The sequence below is a fragment of the Rhopalosiphum maidis genome, chromosome 1 (genome assembly GCF_003676215.2).
Source record: "Rhopalosiphum maidis isolate BTI-1 chromosome 1, ASM367621v3, whole genome shotgun sequence".
Classification (NCBI taxonomy): Eukaryota; Metazoa; Arthropoda; class Insecta; order Hemiptera; family Aphididae; genus Rhopalosiphum; species Rhopalosiphum maidis.
The window spans coordinates 65,167,961-65,188,626 of record NC_040877.1 but is presented as its reverse complement, the minus strand read 5'-3'; the positions used below and the strand labels follow the sequence as shown (position 1 = coordinate 65,188,626).

The 20,666-nt window shown below is 25.7% G+C and overlaps 1 protein-coding gene across 1 annotated transcript in view; it reads left to right on the top strand.

Annotated features, from left to right (window-relative positions):
* The first annotated feature begins 519 nt into the window (after nt 1-519).
* LOC113551885 (somatostatin receptor type 5-like) overlaps nt 520-20,666 on the top strand; it is a 190,578-nt gene continuing 170,431 nt past the window's right edge. Inside the window, exon 1 of the mRNA XM_026954440.1 lies at nt 520-734. The gene's annotated coding sequence lies outside the window, so the exon portion shown is untranslated. The remainder of the gene's footprint in view (nt 735-20,666) is intronic.

The following is a 20,666-nucleotide window of genomic DNA, read 5'->3' as shown; positions in this document are numbered from 1 at the left end:
ACCACTATTTCAACATTATAATTACTACAATTCGAATACATTCATCAATTAATGAAAAGAAAACACGAGTGAGCACACTGAGCATGCACGTTAGATTCTTTATCTATTTATAAGTCATTTTATTTCTGTAAAATATTAATAAATTTCAGCATAACAATGCGCGTATGTACCGTATTTGGCAAATTACATAATATAATATATTATATTGTACAGAGATGCTCGATTGTTGTGACACTGCGTCCGAGAGAAGAGCAACGGATTTATCATTATTATTATTATTATTATTATTTTTTTTTTTGTAAAAACAGAAACGTTGTCCAACACATATTATTATTATCATTACGCAGATATAATACCTGTCCTCCGCAGTTGTACACGCGTCGTGTCCCAGCGCTTGCGTATATCTGGCGCGACGGCGGTAGCCGCCACACGTATATTATAGTTTCCGGTCGTTCCCCGCACGAAGAAAAACGCCGTTCCACCACCGCCGTCGGTTCAGTAACGCCGTTGCCGCGAACGCGTACCACCGTCTTCTGGTGTCGGTCCCACCGATTCCTTACGCCGTTTCGCTGGCACACGTTTTTTCGTAAATTCGTACGACATCGTCTGTCGACGATTTTATCTTCCCTTATTATCGCACCCACCGCCGTAGTATTATTGTTTTTTTTATTTTAAATTATTATCGATATTATTATTCACGCCCGACGCTGGTAGTGTCTGCCATTTGAAATCAGGTAATCTCATTATACTATATTAATATTACACTGTTTACAACAATATAGTTTATCATATTATTAGGTGTTGTTATTATTTTTCGATGGCGAATTCACACGATCAATACCTACATTTTTTCATATCTTATGATAATTGATTGTATTCTATCAACTAGCTATACGTTTTATTTATTTATTCTGCGTTCTGCGCACGAAAACCAGTGTCGGATTTTGATTTTTGGAACTCAGAGAAAAAAAAACCGAGCATAATTTGATAACATTTAAAAATATTTTTCTAGATGATTCAATCATTTGATTTTTCTGAACAAAAGTAATCTTATACTTGTATGTTTTTTTTTTCGGTTTAGGGGCTCCTAAAAATATGAGACAAAGGCAAATGTCCGTAAAATATTGCCCTGATCTTAGTTTAATACAATTTATCGTGCGGATTGGAAAACATTTACTATAACATTGTATCGATATAAATATATATAATATCATTTTTTTGCACTGGATCGATTAGCATCGTTTCAACAACTCGCATATAATACGTATAACAGTAATCTGCGCGTGTATCACTTGAGAACATTATCATATATCATAATTTATCGTTTAGATACCGGTTAGTTGTACCAATGACTAATCGCGCTCATAATTGTATGTTACTCTGCGGATTTCGTCGATCCAATCGTTATAATGTTATGATAGACGTTATCTGTGTACTTCATCATTGTCTGTGTAGAGGTCGAAAGACTCCAAAAACGCTTACTACGTACGATTGCGTCTGGACTGTATATCCCTGTCTCTCACATATGATTGTAATCCTCCTTCAATGTTTTCTAAATCTGTTGCTGACGCAGACCTGAAGCTCTAATCTTGTACTTGTATCCAACGTCCTAACTGGTAATATCTACTCTCCAACACTTACACAGTGCCCATTATTTTTAAAGTACCATATCACTGGACTCGCTCACTTGTTCAGTTCCACATTCTTATTTTTCTCAAAAACTATGCTTACATTTTCCCTATATTATTCGGCATTATAATATTATGCGCATTGCAAATTATGAACCTAACTTTTTGCTTCAACTCCTACACATATTTTATTCTGTGTTGTGCTGTTAAAATCGACATTCAATAGAAAAATAAATATGAATATAATATAATACCACGCAAACCATTCTGATAGTGCCGAAAAACAAAACGTTTTCGGCCCGGTACAAAAGCCGCTTCAATTAATATTATCGTCGCCAATAAAATAAAATCATTAAACCCATCCGCTGCCTGCGATACAGATAAGCTGCCACTTGGCGCCATCGCTCTTAATATACGAAATATAATATAAATACAGTTGACAGGGAATTTTAACCGAATGTCAATACAAAATATTAATATTTTATTGATGATACGTGCGTATTTATATAGGTAGGTAGATATCACTATTAGGTATATTATTCATATTTATTGTACACATTGATTAATCTGGGTTTAATTTTTTAATCGTATAGTATTTCTTTAGTATACATAATACGCTTCAATATTATACCTACGTATATTTTTTTATATAATTTTATTTTTACACTGTTTTACGAACAATATTTATAAATAAACGATCCACGTAATAAATTATTTTACTTCATATCGAAAAATAATAAAGTTATTCAATATTTAGATATCTATATCCGAAATTATTTGATTTATTCAAAAATTGATAATACTATGGTAGTGTTACTATATATATAATGTGATATAATTTAATAACGATTTAAACTCTTTTAATTATTTGAATACATTTTTGAAAAATGAATACAAACATTTATATATTTTTATATTAAATACAATTTTATAATCAGAGGCAACTAAATTATAATTGGGGTGAGTGTTAAATCAATTTCAATTCAATCGCTGATCCATTATATATATATTATATAAATACTTTTATTTATAAAAAACAAGCATAGAACATAAGATGTACCACTGTATAATTGCTTTTTACGATAAAATAATAAAAAAAAATAATATGTATTTCAGAAATTTAATTGAGGAATAAATCACGTTTTTATTTAATTTGTGACTGCAATTCTACATTTTGTTTTAATTAAAATTGTAATTATAAATAAATTAGTGAATTTATAACTATGAATCTATAAATGTAATTTATGTTTAAAATAACTACTTTAGAAAATTATTTTAAAAATCAATATTAAATAAGTATTTGAAGTACTTAGTAAAACATATACATGTTTAATATATATATTATTATAGGTATAGATATTATTAATTATGTTAACACAACTATAATAATTAATAATATTATTGTTGTTATTTATTACACCGTTAAAAAATACTTTTGAAGATGAAAAGTAAATTTTATAAAATTTTAAATTTTAATATTGATAAATAAAAACGAAAAGAGTCTAATTAATAAAATAAACAAAGTTTAATTTGTATTTACATACATACTTTTATTCGTATTATCTAATTATTGTACTACTAAGTTAGAATTCCGTTAAATGACAGCTGCCAAATGTCAAATAGACAAATACTTTAGTGGTTCGTCCGTCACTTATTTTTTTTTTTTGTTCATCGGACCAATTTAGATTGTTTTATTTTTTTTTTTTATTGAAAAGAGGAGGACATCTAAAATGCTACTATATATAACATTCAACAAGCCCAACTTTAAATTAAATTCATTTATAAAAAAAAAATACCTTTAAATTTGTCTGGTGCACCTATAATTAAAAAGGGGAACTTCAAACAAAAGCGTGATATAATGTGAAATTATTTATACTTTCAACATAAAATAATTTTTAATATCAGTCTAGTGTGCAAGATTACAATGATAATTTTTTAAAGACCAATAATGTTAAGGATAAATTATAATTTTGAAAGGAAACTGTTGTTTTCATTTTATTTATTTTTATTCAAAATTGAACTATATTTGAATATACAAATTTTACTTAAGTATTATTTTAAAATATATTAATTTATTTTTAAGGATGCATACGTATTATTAAACTCGGTATGACATTTTTTTATTTTATTTTTTATTTTTATTAAAAATCTTTTATAGATTACTGGGGTTAAATTTAACTATAGAATTTAAATATTTTATACCAAATACAATTTAATATGAATCGTTGTTGAAAAACATTTTGATAGTACCTATACTTTATTATTATTTGAAAAAAAAGTTTATTCGAGAATAGAAACTAAGTTTTGAGAAAAAATTATTGAAAAATAAAATTAAAAAGTATTTCAATTATCATTTATTACCTATACGATTTTTCTCGACAATAATGTATTGCCAATTTACCATATAAAAATTATACTGATTTTTCAAAATATTTTGAAAGAATTCATATTTTAATACTTCTAACAATTTATTTTTATGTGAGTTCTGTTTTAAATGTTTCATTTGAGGTTCAAAGTGGATCGATGAAATGCTTCAGTCTTCAATATGTCGAATAGTATTTTAATAATATATAGTACAAAATGTATGTAGTTTTTTTTACAAGAATTATTATGCTGATCGAAAAATAAATTACTAATATTTAAGTATATTTTAAATGCATCTTAATCATTTATTGTTTTTTTTTTTAATTCTGTAGTGATTGTTGAATATTTCCGATATGTTACCGTTACAACATCGATTTTAGAAATAGATTTATAAAAATCACTTTTATTTTTCATCTTTATACAAATAACTCTACCAAACCATTTAACAACATTTCAAATAATGTAGATAAAATGAATCGATTATGTAATTCCATTCATAATCATTATTACCCACGCCTGTTTTAAATATTACAAGTTAATATAAACGTTTTAGAACAAACATTCTCTCGATGTCATCGCGTAAAATATTCAATGTCTATAAATCATATATTCTTAGTTTCGTGTACCAAATAGTTTAATTTTATATTGCACTTTAATAGTTATAATTAAATATTAATTATGTATTGATACAAATTATAACTAAAGATGCATTTCGTCTTTATAATAGATGAAGCTCAACACATCGATTGTATGAGATTTGAATAATATTGTTTTAACAGTAAAACCATAATGTTTATGATGATGGATTATTGAAATTTTCGGTATATAATGTCTGTAAGTAAATAGCTATCCTTATGTTACACATATATAAATGTATTGCATTAAGCAATATCATTTATATTCATGTGCCGTATATGCAAAATATTCTAGTCAAGAATAGAATTTCAGTGAAATTGACGTTGTCTCATTAAACGTTGTCAACACATGGCATATTCTGCAAATTGTTTAAATATCTGTTCGGTTCAGTTTCTGTTTATGGTAGTAAACTTATATTTTGTATACGAAATAGTCTATAATAGTTTATAGATTGCGTGTACGAGTTAACAAATTGTACGGAAAAATAATGTGGAATCGTGCACCCCACGACAGGAATCAATAAACGATGTAAACCGGATTTTTTTGTGTTAATAAATATAAGGATTCCAATTGTGCAGTGCAGTGTATAAGTAGTTGTATACCTTAAATAAATTTACATAGTTTAGCTGTAAATTGTGTTCATAAAACATTTAGTTGAGTTGACTATGTACATATTATAATATATTGCATAATATATAGCTTTTTAGAAATTGTGTTACAATTTCATTTTTAATATAATTATTTTTCGAGTATATTATAGCAACACGTTATATTAAAATAATTGTTATTGTATTAATTTAATAAGCTAATCGTTATATTTTTTAATCTTTTTATCATATTATGTTGCATTGTTAATTAATTAATTAATTTAAATGATAATGTCATATTATTGTTATTGGTTAAGGGCATAAAGTATTTATATTTAACTAAACAGTGAAGATATTTTAAAATATAATGTTTCGACCACAAGGTCAGAAGTTGTTAAACTACAAAAACGCTTTGATATTAGGTACAATAAAGAGTTTTCTGTTATATATATAACACGTTTAATACATGAAGACAAAGTAACTTCCGAATCGTATTCTCTCTACCGTCTAATAATCTATAGTTAAGTTAGTCAACTATGTGATTTTATAACTAGTTATGATACAGTTACTTAATAAATATTCTCCTTTTAAATTCAAAACTAAATAACTTTATAGTACTAATACAAACATCGTATTTAATATAAATATGATTAATTACAAAAACAAAAACTAATATACTATTATATAAAATATTATACTGATTTGATGCATATTTTTGAAATGATGAAAAACATAAAATTATCATGTACTTTTGGAGTTGGTGATTTTGTACTATGTTAAAAATGTTATGATGTTATTATAATTATTATGCTATTACCATTAATGTTAAAACTTTTAATAAACAAGATTTAACAGTACAATAGTATATAAATTAAACTGCATACAGTACGCTTAAAAGGTTATATTAACTAGTTAATACGTGTCTACCAAAATTAACATATTATTTAACTTGAATAGTAAACATAAATTTTGTTCTGAGACGATGATCAAATTGCATTTTCCTTGAAACGGTAGAAGTGTAGTAGGTACTTGCTTTTTGATATGAAATATCCACTTGAAACATTAAAGTTCAGCCAGCAGTAGACTTTAATAATAATAATAATAATACTAAAAATACATATACATATATATATATATTATATAGATATTTATGTTATTTTTTTTCTCTGTGTGTGTAATAACATTCCGGATCGTCGAGAAAACAGGTATAGGTTTTTATTACAAAACGTATATAGGTTTGCAGTTCAAAACTAGTGTTTACCATTTCTGGACGTGATGGTTATACGAGAACGTGATATAACGTTTATAAATTGGATATCCATGTCCCCGCTCAAAGAAATGAAAAAAAAAAAAAAATCAAAACGCAATGTTCACCCAAAGCTGTGGAGAACGGTAGACATTATATTATACTCAAAAACATGGTTTGTCGATTTTTCCAATCAAGTAAAAAAAAAAAAAACACTTTGCCGGTTGCTTATATAGACAAGTTTTTTAATACTCTCGCCCCAAACCCGATTATCGTTATCGTTAGTAAATACATCACTTTCTACCTCCAAATAATAGAGTGTTAGGTTAGACGGATAATTCACCCGATTGGTTATTCAATAAAGTCGTCGAGTTGTACTATTATACTGCACGGACATATAACTACCTATTTAAATATGATATTATGTATGTTTTTGATTCGTAAATTTTCCATTACAGACATTACATTACAATACTTGAAAAGAAAAAGTCACAGAATTCAGTTCTATACTTGCAAATTTTTTAATTAATATCTATATATAACATAATTATATATATATGTATATGTGTATATAAAAAAAACTATTCGATATTTACCTGTAGTTTTGAACTAACGAAAATTATGCATCTGTAAGACCGTAACAAACAATAGTTTAACATAACAATTAATAAACGTCCAACACGTTTTGGTATAATTTGTGTTATAAATAGTTAGTAGTCAAACATCTTGTCGAGTTAAGTCTGGAAGTGTATAATATAATAATGAATTACCTACTTGCACGTCTTAAATTTAGAATTCAAAACACAGAGCATATAGTAATTTTTCAGTCGACTGGTCGACTGTTTTTGAAAAACAATTAATAAATACTCAGTTATAAAATGTAGTCTATCTAACTGTTAAATTCCTGCTATTACTTATAATGTCTCGAAAATCATTGAGGAAGACAAGTCCTATATTATATAAACATTATAAACGGATATTCAGATATATAGTATTTTTTTGTGGTTCTATAGCGGATATACACTATTTTATACTGTGTAAGTTTCCATTATTTATTTCTTAAGTTTTCTTTTGTACGACTCCAAAACAAGAGGCAACGCATGTATTTTCATAATATAATTTGTAAATCAAAGGCCTCATCATCGCCCGAGCCCCCGTTCCCATCCCGTCGAGCATTTATGGTTTTGCACTTCGACTCCGCTGGTGAACTTCGTTGCGCAACTTTGCCCTTTTGTTCAATGACCTGTGTTCCTTGCATGTACTTCAGGACTGGCGTCTGTGCTTCCTGCAAAAGTGCAAAGTTCCAACATATATTTTGATTTGCTCGCGTTACATCCATCCGTAACGTCTGATGTTTACAACATTTAAGGGACTGACTGTAAATGTTATAAAACTGCGGCAGAACAACTGTACGGTTAAAATCGTGTTTTACTATTTCAATGTATATATCATATATGTTTCAATTTTTAACTACAATATTGTTCCTGCAGACGGTATATACTCAGCTCATGGTTAAATACGAATGTGATATATATATATATATATATATATATATATTTACACACACAATATACATTATACACATATATATTTAATTTTTTTTTTTTATTTTTATATGTGTCACAATTATTCTCATCGCGTATTGCCGATGGACGTTCCGACTTGACGGGTAATACGGTCGTGATGAAGAATTTGGGATACGTACTGACGGCTAAAACATCGTTATTCGTACTTAGTTCTCGGTAGTACATAATATTAATTGAATAAAATCAATTATACATCATATAGCTTTTATTTAGGTCGTATTTATAACGTATACAACATATTTGTTTTAATTTTTTGGTAAAATATAGAAAAATCTTTGTAATTATAACATTACTTCAAACTTCATATTATCTTCGTTTTTAAAAATATCCCTTGATATCTTTAATCGAAACTTTATTGTCATTGATCGATGTACCATCGGTGCGTCAATGTGTGTAGCGTAATGGTTAATGATCGTTCGATTTTTCTTGCTGATTTTATCGTTCAGTACCGTTAACCAAACCCTACAGCCATTGTGCTGGAATTTATGGTCCAGAGGAAAATCGAATTTGGTAGATGTTGTGTACATATTGTAGTTAAGGGGAATATATTCGACCGCGATCGAATCAAATCGTAATAATCATCTGATAAATGTGTTGTATACATAGAGCAAATCGAGCCATACGTTAGTCCAAAATCTTACATTATTTATATCACAGACGACGCTCATTATTCCTGTATTTTATGTAATGTATACAATAGTAAATATGTTTTATCAGCATCTCGAATAAATTCGGCGTGGGTTTTGCGCTTGACCGTCACACGATTATTATCGTATTGTAATTTATCTTGGATTAGTTTCATTAGCAGGTGCTATTTTGGGACAACAATTTTGAATGGTTTATAAACAAGCGAAGTTCTGTAATCTTATTTCCCTTAATAAACTAATTCCCCAACGTTCCACGTCTCATTGAGTACTTCTCATTAGACGAGTAATGAAGTATAAGACTTTTGATGTCTCATGCTAATACTGACCTACCTTTCATTTTAATTTCCAAAATGTTGTTTATGTTTATCGATTAATGTTTTCTTTAACAGCAAACCATAATTTGATCTAAAGGGCATAGTTCGTATATTTTATAATAAATAAATTAAAAAATATTATTTTTTTATATATAATTTAATTTTGTTTTTAAGTATTATATTATAAATATATATAACATATAGGTATAGCGTTTATAATTCGTACCTACATGAGGTAATCATATAAAAACTAAAAAGTAGCTTAAATCTATATTTAGACGGTAATCACACAGACTGCACAGGTGTATTACCCTTATGACATAACTCATAATATATAGTGTTTATATTTTTGAAATACTAATATCTGTACAGAGACATTTGAATTTATTCGATATTTGTTTTGTATTGATTGTAACGTGTTTTTTTTTTTTGAATAAATCGTATTTCATATAAGACCATCGACCAGCAGTTCAGTTGAATTCGCGTCAACAGCTTTGTTCTGTTGTCGATGAATAAAACGTATTAAAAACGAACTCAAAAACAGGAATTGGTAAAAAATCAAAGAAAGCGAAATAAAATAATGATATGTCCAAATAACGACGTGTGCAATATATAAAGTAATAATGTTTTGACTAGATTTATTGCACTCCCATAGTGGCATACCTATATACTGACGGGGAGAACGTGGGCGCCCAAAAGCCGAAATATGACAAATGTAAATCTATATATTATGTATATATATTTATATAAATTATATGTTTGTACGGAGGTCATACTTTTGGAAACTACTAAACCAATTGGCACCAAATTTTGGACACAATGTATCATATTACTCGCGACAAGGGTTCTTTGCTTCGTTTTTGAACCCACGTAGGTTTCTAAAGGGTAGCTCATACATGAAAATCGTTTTTTTATTTTTTTAAATAAGATTTTTTTTTATTGTTTGTTATTCAAATGTACGTGCATCAAAAATCAATGTCCACATTTGTATTGCTTATTAACTCAAATACAAGTTGACTGATTTTTATAAAAATTTCAAAGGTTGTTCTTAGAGATATAAGAAAAAATTGAACAATAGTTTACCCAAGTTTGAAAATATATTAAATGTTATGTCCAATACACCACAACCAAAATGCTTGTCTCAGTCAAATTATGTCATAAAGTGAGGTACACCGATGCAGATTTTCTCGTAAACTGAAGTACACTAAAACCAAGATAGACTTCTATAACACCACAACTTATATTTTGTTAATTTATTTTACCTAACTTTACCTATGGATAATATTGTCGTGAAAAATATAAATACTGATAATCAAGGGTAGTCTAAAAGGAAACCATATTAATATTATATTATAATTATTAAGATTAATGGTAAAACATTGCCGCAAAAACATTAAAATACTACAATTACGGCGAGGGATGGAGAATAATTAAAAATCCAACTTGAATAAAAAATAAATTTACATATTTAGCTTTGACCAAAGGCTATATTTAGTTAATTTACTGAAATTATATTGAAAAATAATGTTTATAAATTATTATACGTTTATTTAACTTCTATAATTATTTATAACTTTCACGGTGCCAATCATCATATGCGTATTTACGATTCAAATCCATTTCGGAAATATTTTTTTAACAGCTACCTAATGTATTTTATATTTTTAGTTATATCGTTTTAAAAATTTGTCTAGTTTCTTTTTTTTCAAGTGAAAACAAAATATAACATCAATAGGAAATGAACTAGTAATAAATAAGTTTTTCTAAAAATAACCTAGATTGTATGACATATAAATATTATGAATATTATGATTCAATTTTGTTTCTTAAAATTAATGTTTTTAAAAAAATAAAATCGTTTTATCGTATATTTATTCTTAATATAATATAGATATTTTCAACATGTAATTTAAATTAAAAATGAAAAGCTTAGTAATTACAATTTATGATAAAAATATATTGACTAATTATTGTTCGTTTATGTTATACATACTAAGATATGTTGTTATTAGAGACTTATTTACTTAAATATATTAAATATAATTCGATTATCCCATTAAAATTACTCATACTAAAAATTAGGTATGTATTTTATTAATATTTCAATATTTTAAAATCGATTTTTTTACTAACTCAATACAAACATAACAATTAAACACTGTAATTTATAAATTGACAATCAAATATATGTTGATCTTTTAACATTTTATATGTTTAAAATTAAATAATTAGATAATTCTACCCGTCTAAACTGTTAAGAAAATTATATTTATAAATTGCAAAATTAATATCATCTGGAAAATGTTCGCATAAATTAAATACAATCAACATCAAAGAATATAAATTATATTTACTGCCATGATAAGAAATAAATATTTGTTTCATCTTGTAATTGAAGATGAAATATTTAGCACATAATGTATACGTGTTTCATTTTCATACATAAATTTATTTTTTTTTTGTTTTTTTTTTTTTTTGTGGATTAAAAATAATTTTCTACTCTTTTGCTTTTAAACTCAAACGTGTTCAAAAAAAAAAAAATAATTACCTAGTTGTCAAGATATTACGAAATTTCTTATTTATTTTCAAACATACGTAATTGCTATAAATGAAATTATATCTAAATTATTATTTCTACATATTATTCGATTTTAACACAGTTATAAACTAACGAGGCACTACTTAAAAATAAATGTAATAAGTACCTACCTACAAGTATTGATATTTAATACTCTTAAAAGGCAGACTAGAATACTAAATTGGTATGAATAAAAAATGTCCAAGTTACGGAATGCATTTATATAAGTACAAAATATTTAAAACATTTCGGTGGCCAAATAGGCAAAAACATAAGTTTTGATAACCATCATATTACATGCCGTCATGAATAAACAAACATGCTAGACTGATGTATGTTTTTTGTACGAATGGCAAACAGAATTATATGTTAAATACTTGATATTATGTTCAATTAAACTTCTTTAAATAAAACCGTACACCATTTATTTGGTAATTGTACTTATTAAAATTTGTCAATTTATTTAATAAATATAATCTTGTATTGCACATGAGTCATTAATACGTCTTACGACTCATATACATTCATACAATTCACCTATATTATATATTTTATTTTTCCCTTAGGTAAGTCAAATGCATTCATATGTCACCGTGAACATTTATATATTTAAACAATATTATGACATATTTAGTATTCCAACCATTCTTCCGTATGTACGTTGCAATTTTCAACAAAATACAGTTTATTGGATTCAATTTGACTATATATATATACTATACTTAATACAAGATGATTTAAAAATAATGTATAGGTATGTATTTATACGTTTATACCACTATGTTCTTTTTTTTGATGCAAAATGCATTCTAATCGCATACTGACTCACTGTAGGTCACTAATAGTGTAAGGTTCGGTTAGGAGATATCGATGAAGAAAAAACATTTTAAAACAACCCGGGTAAGTAATACACTATGAAATATTGTTCTAATTGTGTTTCATAATGGTTTTCCAAGGACAGATACTTTCAAGAAAAAGGAGACTAGTAATTGCCATGAATGAGTGGGTAGATATGTGGTGCGCACGTGCGCGCGCGCGTGTGTATGTGTGAGTGGGGGAGATGGGAAGAATCACCGCGACTTCGACTTGACAAATACTATTGTTTCACTTGACGAACATTTCAAAAAAGTCACTTTAAAAGTTATCCGATAGTATGTTGTCACAGCGATAGTAGTTAATTGTCACGAGCTACAACTTTTTGTATATATTATGACATTTTTAGAAGACCAGATTTATTATGACTGTTGAAATTTGACCACGTACAACTTAGGAAACGATTTCGAGGTCTTAAATCCCCAGGACAAGGCAGTCGTAAATACGTCAGATGCTAGAAGAGACTGCTTAAATCGCTACTTAACGGTTACCCTCATATTTTCTCGTGTTCATTTTTTTACATTTGATCGCAAATTCTGATTAGATTAACGCTAAAATAAAGTACATCCATCTAACCTCTCGTTGGCCCCCGTTGAGTATCTAATGACGTATCGATTTTCGCATTAAGTTCAAAATGAAAAATTACCTAAAAATAAATAAAGTTTAGTTTTTTTTTTTTGAAATAAATATCCATCATTAAGGTTTTTTTTTTAAGTATAATACATACCTACTATAAATAACATACCCTAAATTACGTACAATTGACAAAATTGTATAAACAGTTTTTTGTTTCTAATAAAACAAATTTGTAATTCATATAAATAATTAATTATATTTTAAGTATTCCTAATTATATTATCAAAATTAGTAAAATAATAACAAATATTTGGAATTAATTAACCAAAACTTGAATATTTAATATAAGATTCCTCATAAGTTTAAATTATAAAAACATCAAAAATACATAATATTAAGTTTCGTAAAAATTAAACATAATTTTGTTCAAATTTTATAAAATTTGAAAATTTAAACCATAAATAAATTTTAGTTATTTTTCTGTAATTATATTCAAACAATTTTTTTGATGATGCTTGAAACTTCTTGCCATGATTTTTTTCAAAATATTAGTGAAGCCTACTGTCTTAAAAATGTAAAAATAATAAATATAGGCTGAATAACTGTTTCCGCTTAGAATAGTTTTAGATTCAGAACGGAGTGATGAATGTATTTTTTATATTAAATTATATTATATTATAAAACAATGTATTCAATAGAAATTTATATTCATTAAATTTAAATTTAACACATTTATAACAGTGACCTACTCAACGATGTGGTACAGTACACATTTACTATACAGCAGAACAAATGCTCCGGTTTTTATATTGTTAAATTTTTACTACCATAATAACTGTTATAATAGAATGACTTTATACAGTTTATGACTATACTACGGTTGTGTATGGTGATAGTTTCATGATAAAACTATTTGGAACGTAAAATATATGGTTTTATTTTATGGATAATATTTTATGTAAAATTAATGACATATTAACTTCAATAAAGCTTTTAAATTATAAAATAATATTAATGTGTTTATTTTTTAAAATACATTATTATTAATTAACAAAATAATAATAATATTCAATTGATATGAGCTGGTCCGAACATTTCAAAACAGAAAATTATGATGCTCTTAATAATATAAAGCATAGGTATCTTTGGCACGTCTGTTAAGTACGTGATATTTTTGAACATTTTCTGACATTACAGTTGATATTTTTCTTAAATGTAATACTACATATTATTCAAGACAATATCACTTTAAAATATAATAAAAAATTGATTAAAATTCTCGCGAACAAAATACAATAAAATAAAAATAAAAAATACTACACTTAGTATGTGTGTGATTAACCTTTTACGTTTCTTTTATCTATACAATATTCATTCATTTTTGTATAGCCATGTCAAAAATATTTAAATCCTAGGGCATAATAATACAAAAATATAAAAATTTATATCATATATACAAAAATATAATACTTTTTAAAAATCGAAGGTTATAATATTTTATTTTTATTTTTTAACAACGTGATAGAAGATGAACATAAGAAATGAGGTATATTTATAATATATTATTATGATTTACTTATCATAAGACAACACTAATATTATAATATAAATTATAATAGTATCACATAACTGTTTTTTGTAATATGGCCAAGTACTTTAATTATTATCATATAAATATATATATATATATAATTAAAATAAATATATACATATTTTTTTAACTCTAACCAGTCTATACGGAACTATTAAGTGAACTTTACTGATTATTATATGTACCTAACTTGTCTTGCTTTTATAGAACCGTCAAAATGGTTCAAATAGTTCATGATATATTGTCCTATTGTATTGGAAATCTAATAAACTGCAGTACTTTAAAGAAGTACCTGATTCTTTTATTTTCAAGTAGCTTAAAAATTCAATCAAAAAATGAAAAAAAAAATGAGATTTTACTGGTCAATCGGTGTATTCAATGATAAATCGATAATTTCTGGGTAAACCAGCTCACTTAGTCTAGAGACGCTCTAGTTCATATATTATCGTTACCAGTTGTGGTTTTTTCTATAGAATTATGCTCTCTATGACTTTATAATAAAATTGAATCCACCAAAACATGGAAAAGTAATATTATAGATGGATTTTATTTGTCTATTTTTATTTTATTTTATATAATTTATACGTAAAATGCCTATTGTCCGTGATTTTAATAAATAATAACCAATTTATAATAAGTATATAGATAATAAATTAAAGATAAGGTATTTAAGACGTGATACGTTTTTATTATTATTTTATTGCAATATTATTAATATTAATATTAAATTGAATTAATTAATTTTCTTTTTATTTAACGCTTATACCTTCAGACAGTAAAACAAAGGATGGGAAACTGCTTACCACTGTGTTTTACTGGTTTTATTCGATATAAGAAATTAGTGTTACTATTATAGCGGTCCACCAATGAGTGAATAGAGAAGTAATACAATTAAAAAAGTTAATTAATTCAAACACTTTATTACAACAATATCTGTGTGTAAAACATTATGACTTTTAAAATTAAAATTGAAATGGGTATCTCCAAAACTAATTATTTTCGAAACTTATAGCTACCAATGTTTAGGTTGGAAAATTAAATTTCAAAATATGAATTTTATTTAATATTGTTCAAAAAAATATTAATATTAAATAACAATTATATATATATACGCGAGATTTGCTGATTATAGTTTCTGTATTGGTACTTATGTCATCTAAAGATGCGATGACATTTTCTATATTAAATTTTATCCTTATAAATAAAAACCTACAAACTCGATTTTTATACTAATAATGACGTAACAAAATGTATTTATATAAAATACGTCATAATCATGTTCGTTTTTACATAACATGATAAATGACCATACAACTATTACTACTGTATTATATTTGGTATGTATAACAACTACTATTATTATTTATTAATAAATATTTATCAATGTGAATTTCGTCTTCTTATAAAGTATATAAATTAACATTTTTCCGTTTGTAATATATTGCCCTTTGGTCATTTTTTATGACTACATCAAACTATTCATTTTATTACACTAAAAATCACATTTTGTTTGTAGGTACCTAATAACTTCATCGTGTTAACAATACATATGTTATAGCCTTTTAGGTACTCTATAGAAATATTAAAATAACTAGGTTAACTAGATTATCTTCATGTTTATACATAATTTATGTACCCTCCATATAAAATAAGTTTTAAGTGAAGAAATGGATAGGTAGTAAAAAAAGATAACGAGAGTACAGAAATAAAAGTGTTGTTTTAATATTTTTACTACCTGCAGGTACCTTAACTCTATATAAGGCGTGTATAATTTTAAGTTCTTGTAACTATTTTATAATTTAAGACGTCTTCATTAAAATATTTAGTACCATATAATGTAAAGTAAATTTATATAACTTACCTATTTGTAAAAATCTGAATATGCATCTTATTATGGACACTTAGAAGTATATTTAAATTCCTTAAGAATATTATATTTAGGCTATAGGTATTTAAGGATCTTTTAGATAGCGTACATTAATTCACAAACTAGTTATAATATTTAAATTGTACAGGCCTTGTTCTCTGTAACATTTATAGTTTATTACACAAAATAAAAACACTTGAACAAGATACAACATTTAATCACGATATTTCTGGACTACATATTGTAATACATCTGATGTTTTTTTTTCTTTTTATTATCAAACTTTGTAGAAAAAAGAAAAACTACATATTATGATTTATTATATTATTATTATGGATCATTGTCGTATTCTTTTTAAATCAAATCGTATTAATATTATGTAAACTAATATTTAAAATCGTTTTTGGTATAAAACCCTCTGTTGTTGATACGTATGTAGTTGTGCCGTAAAATATAACAATCATTAAAGTTTGCTAATGAATTTAAAGTGCGTATGTAGACTATAGATAATAATATATTCATACATAGGACATGAGTAGGTATTTAGTGTGATTGAAGAAAATACGCGTGCAACTGCAATGGTTACATACGGTTATAATTATTATTGTATTAACACCAAAAGTCAACATTATTAAGTGGTTCTTTCAAATCAAAAAAAATAACCGTTATAAGTAAGTATTTTTAGACAACGTTGGAAAAATATGAAAGTAAATACATTGTTTAATTAAATAATCAAGTCAAGACCAACACGATATGATACGCTGAAAAAAACATATTATGTTCTCACAACTATTCTTTCAACTAATTAAGTCTTCTAAAAAGCAAAAATGTCAAATAATAATTTTACATAAAATTCTTTCTCGTCCTAATATGGTGTTTGTATTTACTGATTGTCTAACTCCCACTGGCAAATGTTATGAAGTTCAATCATATACTTGTATACAATCAACCAAGTCCTCAATCTTTATAAATTTAGCTATGTAATTTAGTATTTGTTTTTTTAAATTTTATTTTAAGTGAACTTTAAACACCACGTCTTATTGTAATAAGATATTTGCAGATTTTACAATCAATCTTAATTTTAAATTCAAATATAAGTATACAAGGTGTAACATGACTATTTAACAAATATAAGTAATATTTGTAATGGAAGTTTGTTAAATAGTCTTGTTACACCTTATATATAAAATATACATTGTATTTTTAAACGTATTAATATTATCATTCAATGAAATTGATAAAAAATATTATTTTATCATCAACCACTAATGTAACCTGTAACGTGTCAATGTTTATCCTTTTCGAACACATTATACTGTGTGTATAATACAGGGATGCCCTATCAACGTATTTATTATCTATAACGTATACACGTGGTATAGCTATCTAAATTCTGAAAACTATCTACACCGAAGTATTCAACTTCAAAATAACAACTTGAAGTCCACCACCGATATGGCGATAAGTGTGGGTATTATGAATTACCGTGTCAACTTGATAGGTATGTATATTTATCATATTATGTACCTTTATTGATAGATATATAAAGGTTAAACACGCAAACTGTTATTTAGCGAAACGTAACAAAATGCTCTACTTAACGTCCGGGGTCTAGAGGACACAGATTTCCTATTTTTTGAATAATGTTTACATTAAATAATAGGTACAATCAAATTTTCCAAATGGAAAAACAATATCAATCACCTATAATGTCACAGCACGCAAACGTTCGATGAGAGTTGTTTATCAGCTCAATATATAATAGAAGTTTGATATCTACGCCAAGAACGAACGCGCCATATTGCACTATATTATAATTTGGTCAAGTATTAACCTAAATATCTTTTATTTTTATTTTCCTAATCGCTTTTAGTTTAAAAACAGAAATAATTCGAAACAAATATTCCGGTATTATAGCTAATAGTATAGATATGTTAAGCTTTTAACTAATTTGCTTAGCCTAAAAGCTCTATATTTTTATTTCATAAATTTATAATATGCAAGATTTATTTTTTTTTATTTTCATTAAATAGATTATATATATAATAATAATTATGTTTGTATTGAATAGAATCTTCGCGGAAGATACATAAGATGTACAACAATATTTTGTATAGTTGTTTCTATCGATTGAGAATACGCACAATATGTAAAATTGTTTATCACAGGTTTAAGTCATTATCCATATTATGTATATTATATATCTATAACCTATATTGTATCCGATTTACATTTCTAATTCAAAATTCAGGATTAACATTGCCATAACCTAAAATAATCCAAGTAACACGTGTAAATTTATGCACAGGGAATTATCCTTCATATTAAATCTGTATTAAACGTTTTCGATATAAGAAAGGCGTGACACCATTTTGAAGTTGATATTTAATAACAGAAAATAATAATTTTTATCGATAAGTACTTATTAAACTTTGAATTTAGGTACGCACGTGTACATGATTAAGAAAAAAAAATACATTGTCGAAATCACTTTTATTCAGAAATTAATTTATCAACATAATATTATTAATTTTTATGATATAATAACAGTTGTAAAAAATATTTACATTTTAATTATTTAAAAAAAACATGTAACAATTTCAACAAACCTTATATTCTTAAATTGATACTTAATTGTCTACAAAATAAGTTTACCTACGCTTGTCTGGAACTCACTACACACAAGGTATCGTTTGATTTTATATATTTTAAATTTGAATAACCTATTATTAGTAATAATAACTTTGAATGGTTATTATTATCGGCAGCGAATTAACTAAACGTTATTGTGGTCAAATTAATTTTGAATATTTCAGAACACGGATGTATAATTTATTTATAATATTCGTTACTATTAATTAATTAGTAGTAAACCAAAACTATGAATAATTTTAACAGTACCTTTTACTGTATATACTAAAGTATTATATTGTACACGTAATATTATAATATATTGCTATTATTACCATTTAAACTAAATATAATATAAATATATATTAAACTATAACATTTTTCTGTTTTACATAATAATATCTCATAGAAAAGTTTGAATAGAAATAATTTCTGATATATTTTTATAATGTATTTATAATATATATTATATGCGCATACATTATTATTTCTGATTTAAAAAGAACAACTTTGCCGTTTGGAGTCTTTATTACATGTCTTAGAGTGATCCAAATATTTTTTAGATTCCTCTGTTTGTATACATAGTCTTTGGCGTCACACAGACGTATCTTATTATAATATATCATAATGCTATTGGCGTATATGTATATATATATATATATGTATATATATATATATATTAAAGCATCATGTATTGAAAACCATATCATTCTAGTATTATCTATTGAAATGCTTTAAATTTAAATTGACTTAAATTATAAAAATTTTGATTTTTATTGTTTATTTTTGTATTAAAAAAGCTATTTTTGCTATAGCCAAGAAACTTATAAAAATGTTCGATAATATCATAACTATACAATTATGGCCTCAGTTGCCAATATATATTTTTAGATCAATAAATAAAAATAGTGTAGCTGCTTAAAACCATGTTACGTTTTATTAATGCCTGGAGAATTCGTCTTGAATCGCAATATCTTTTACCGATGAAATCTGTTTGTTTTTGGCACTTCAGTTCCGTAATTATTATTATCACATACTATAAGATAAACCTATACGTAGGTAATAAATTCATGAGATGTGTTCTTATTTTCATTCATTTAATTTTCAACATAATTTATTTTCGTCAAGAATGCTTAAATTGTTTACTGAGCACCAGTTAACTTTTAAATGAAATAAGCTATATTTTTAATGAACTAAATATTTATATATGACTTAATGAGACAAAAAAAAAATAATATAATTTTAATTTGTATTCAATGATTACGTAATCCCTTGAAATTAAACTTTAGACATAAACAATTTACAACAAATACAAACTAATATTCATCTATAATAATATAGAAGTTATATAGGTAGTCCATATTAAGATCAATAAGATTTTTATTTCACCGGAAAAAGTAATAATTAGGTAATGGTAATACCTAAATGGCTCTAAACAATTATTATAAAAAATAAAAAATTCTTATTTTGTAATTATTTCATACAAGTTATTTATACTTTCTCTACTTTATCAAATAGATCTTGTAATTTATATTTACTCGT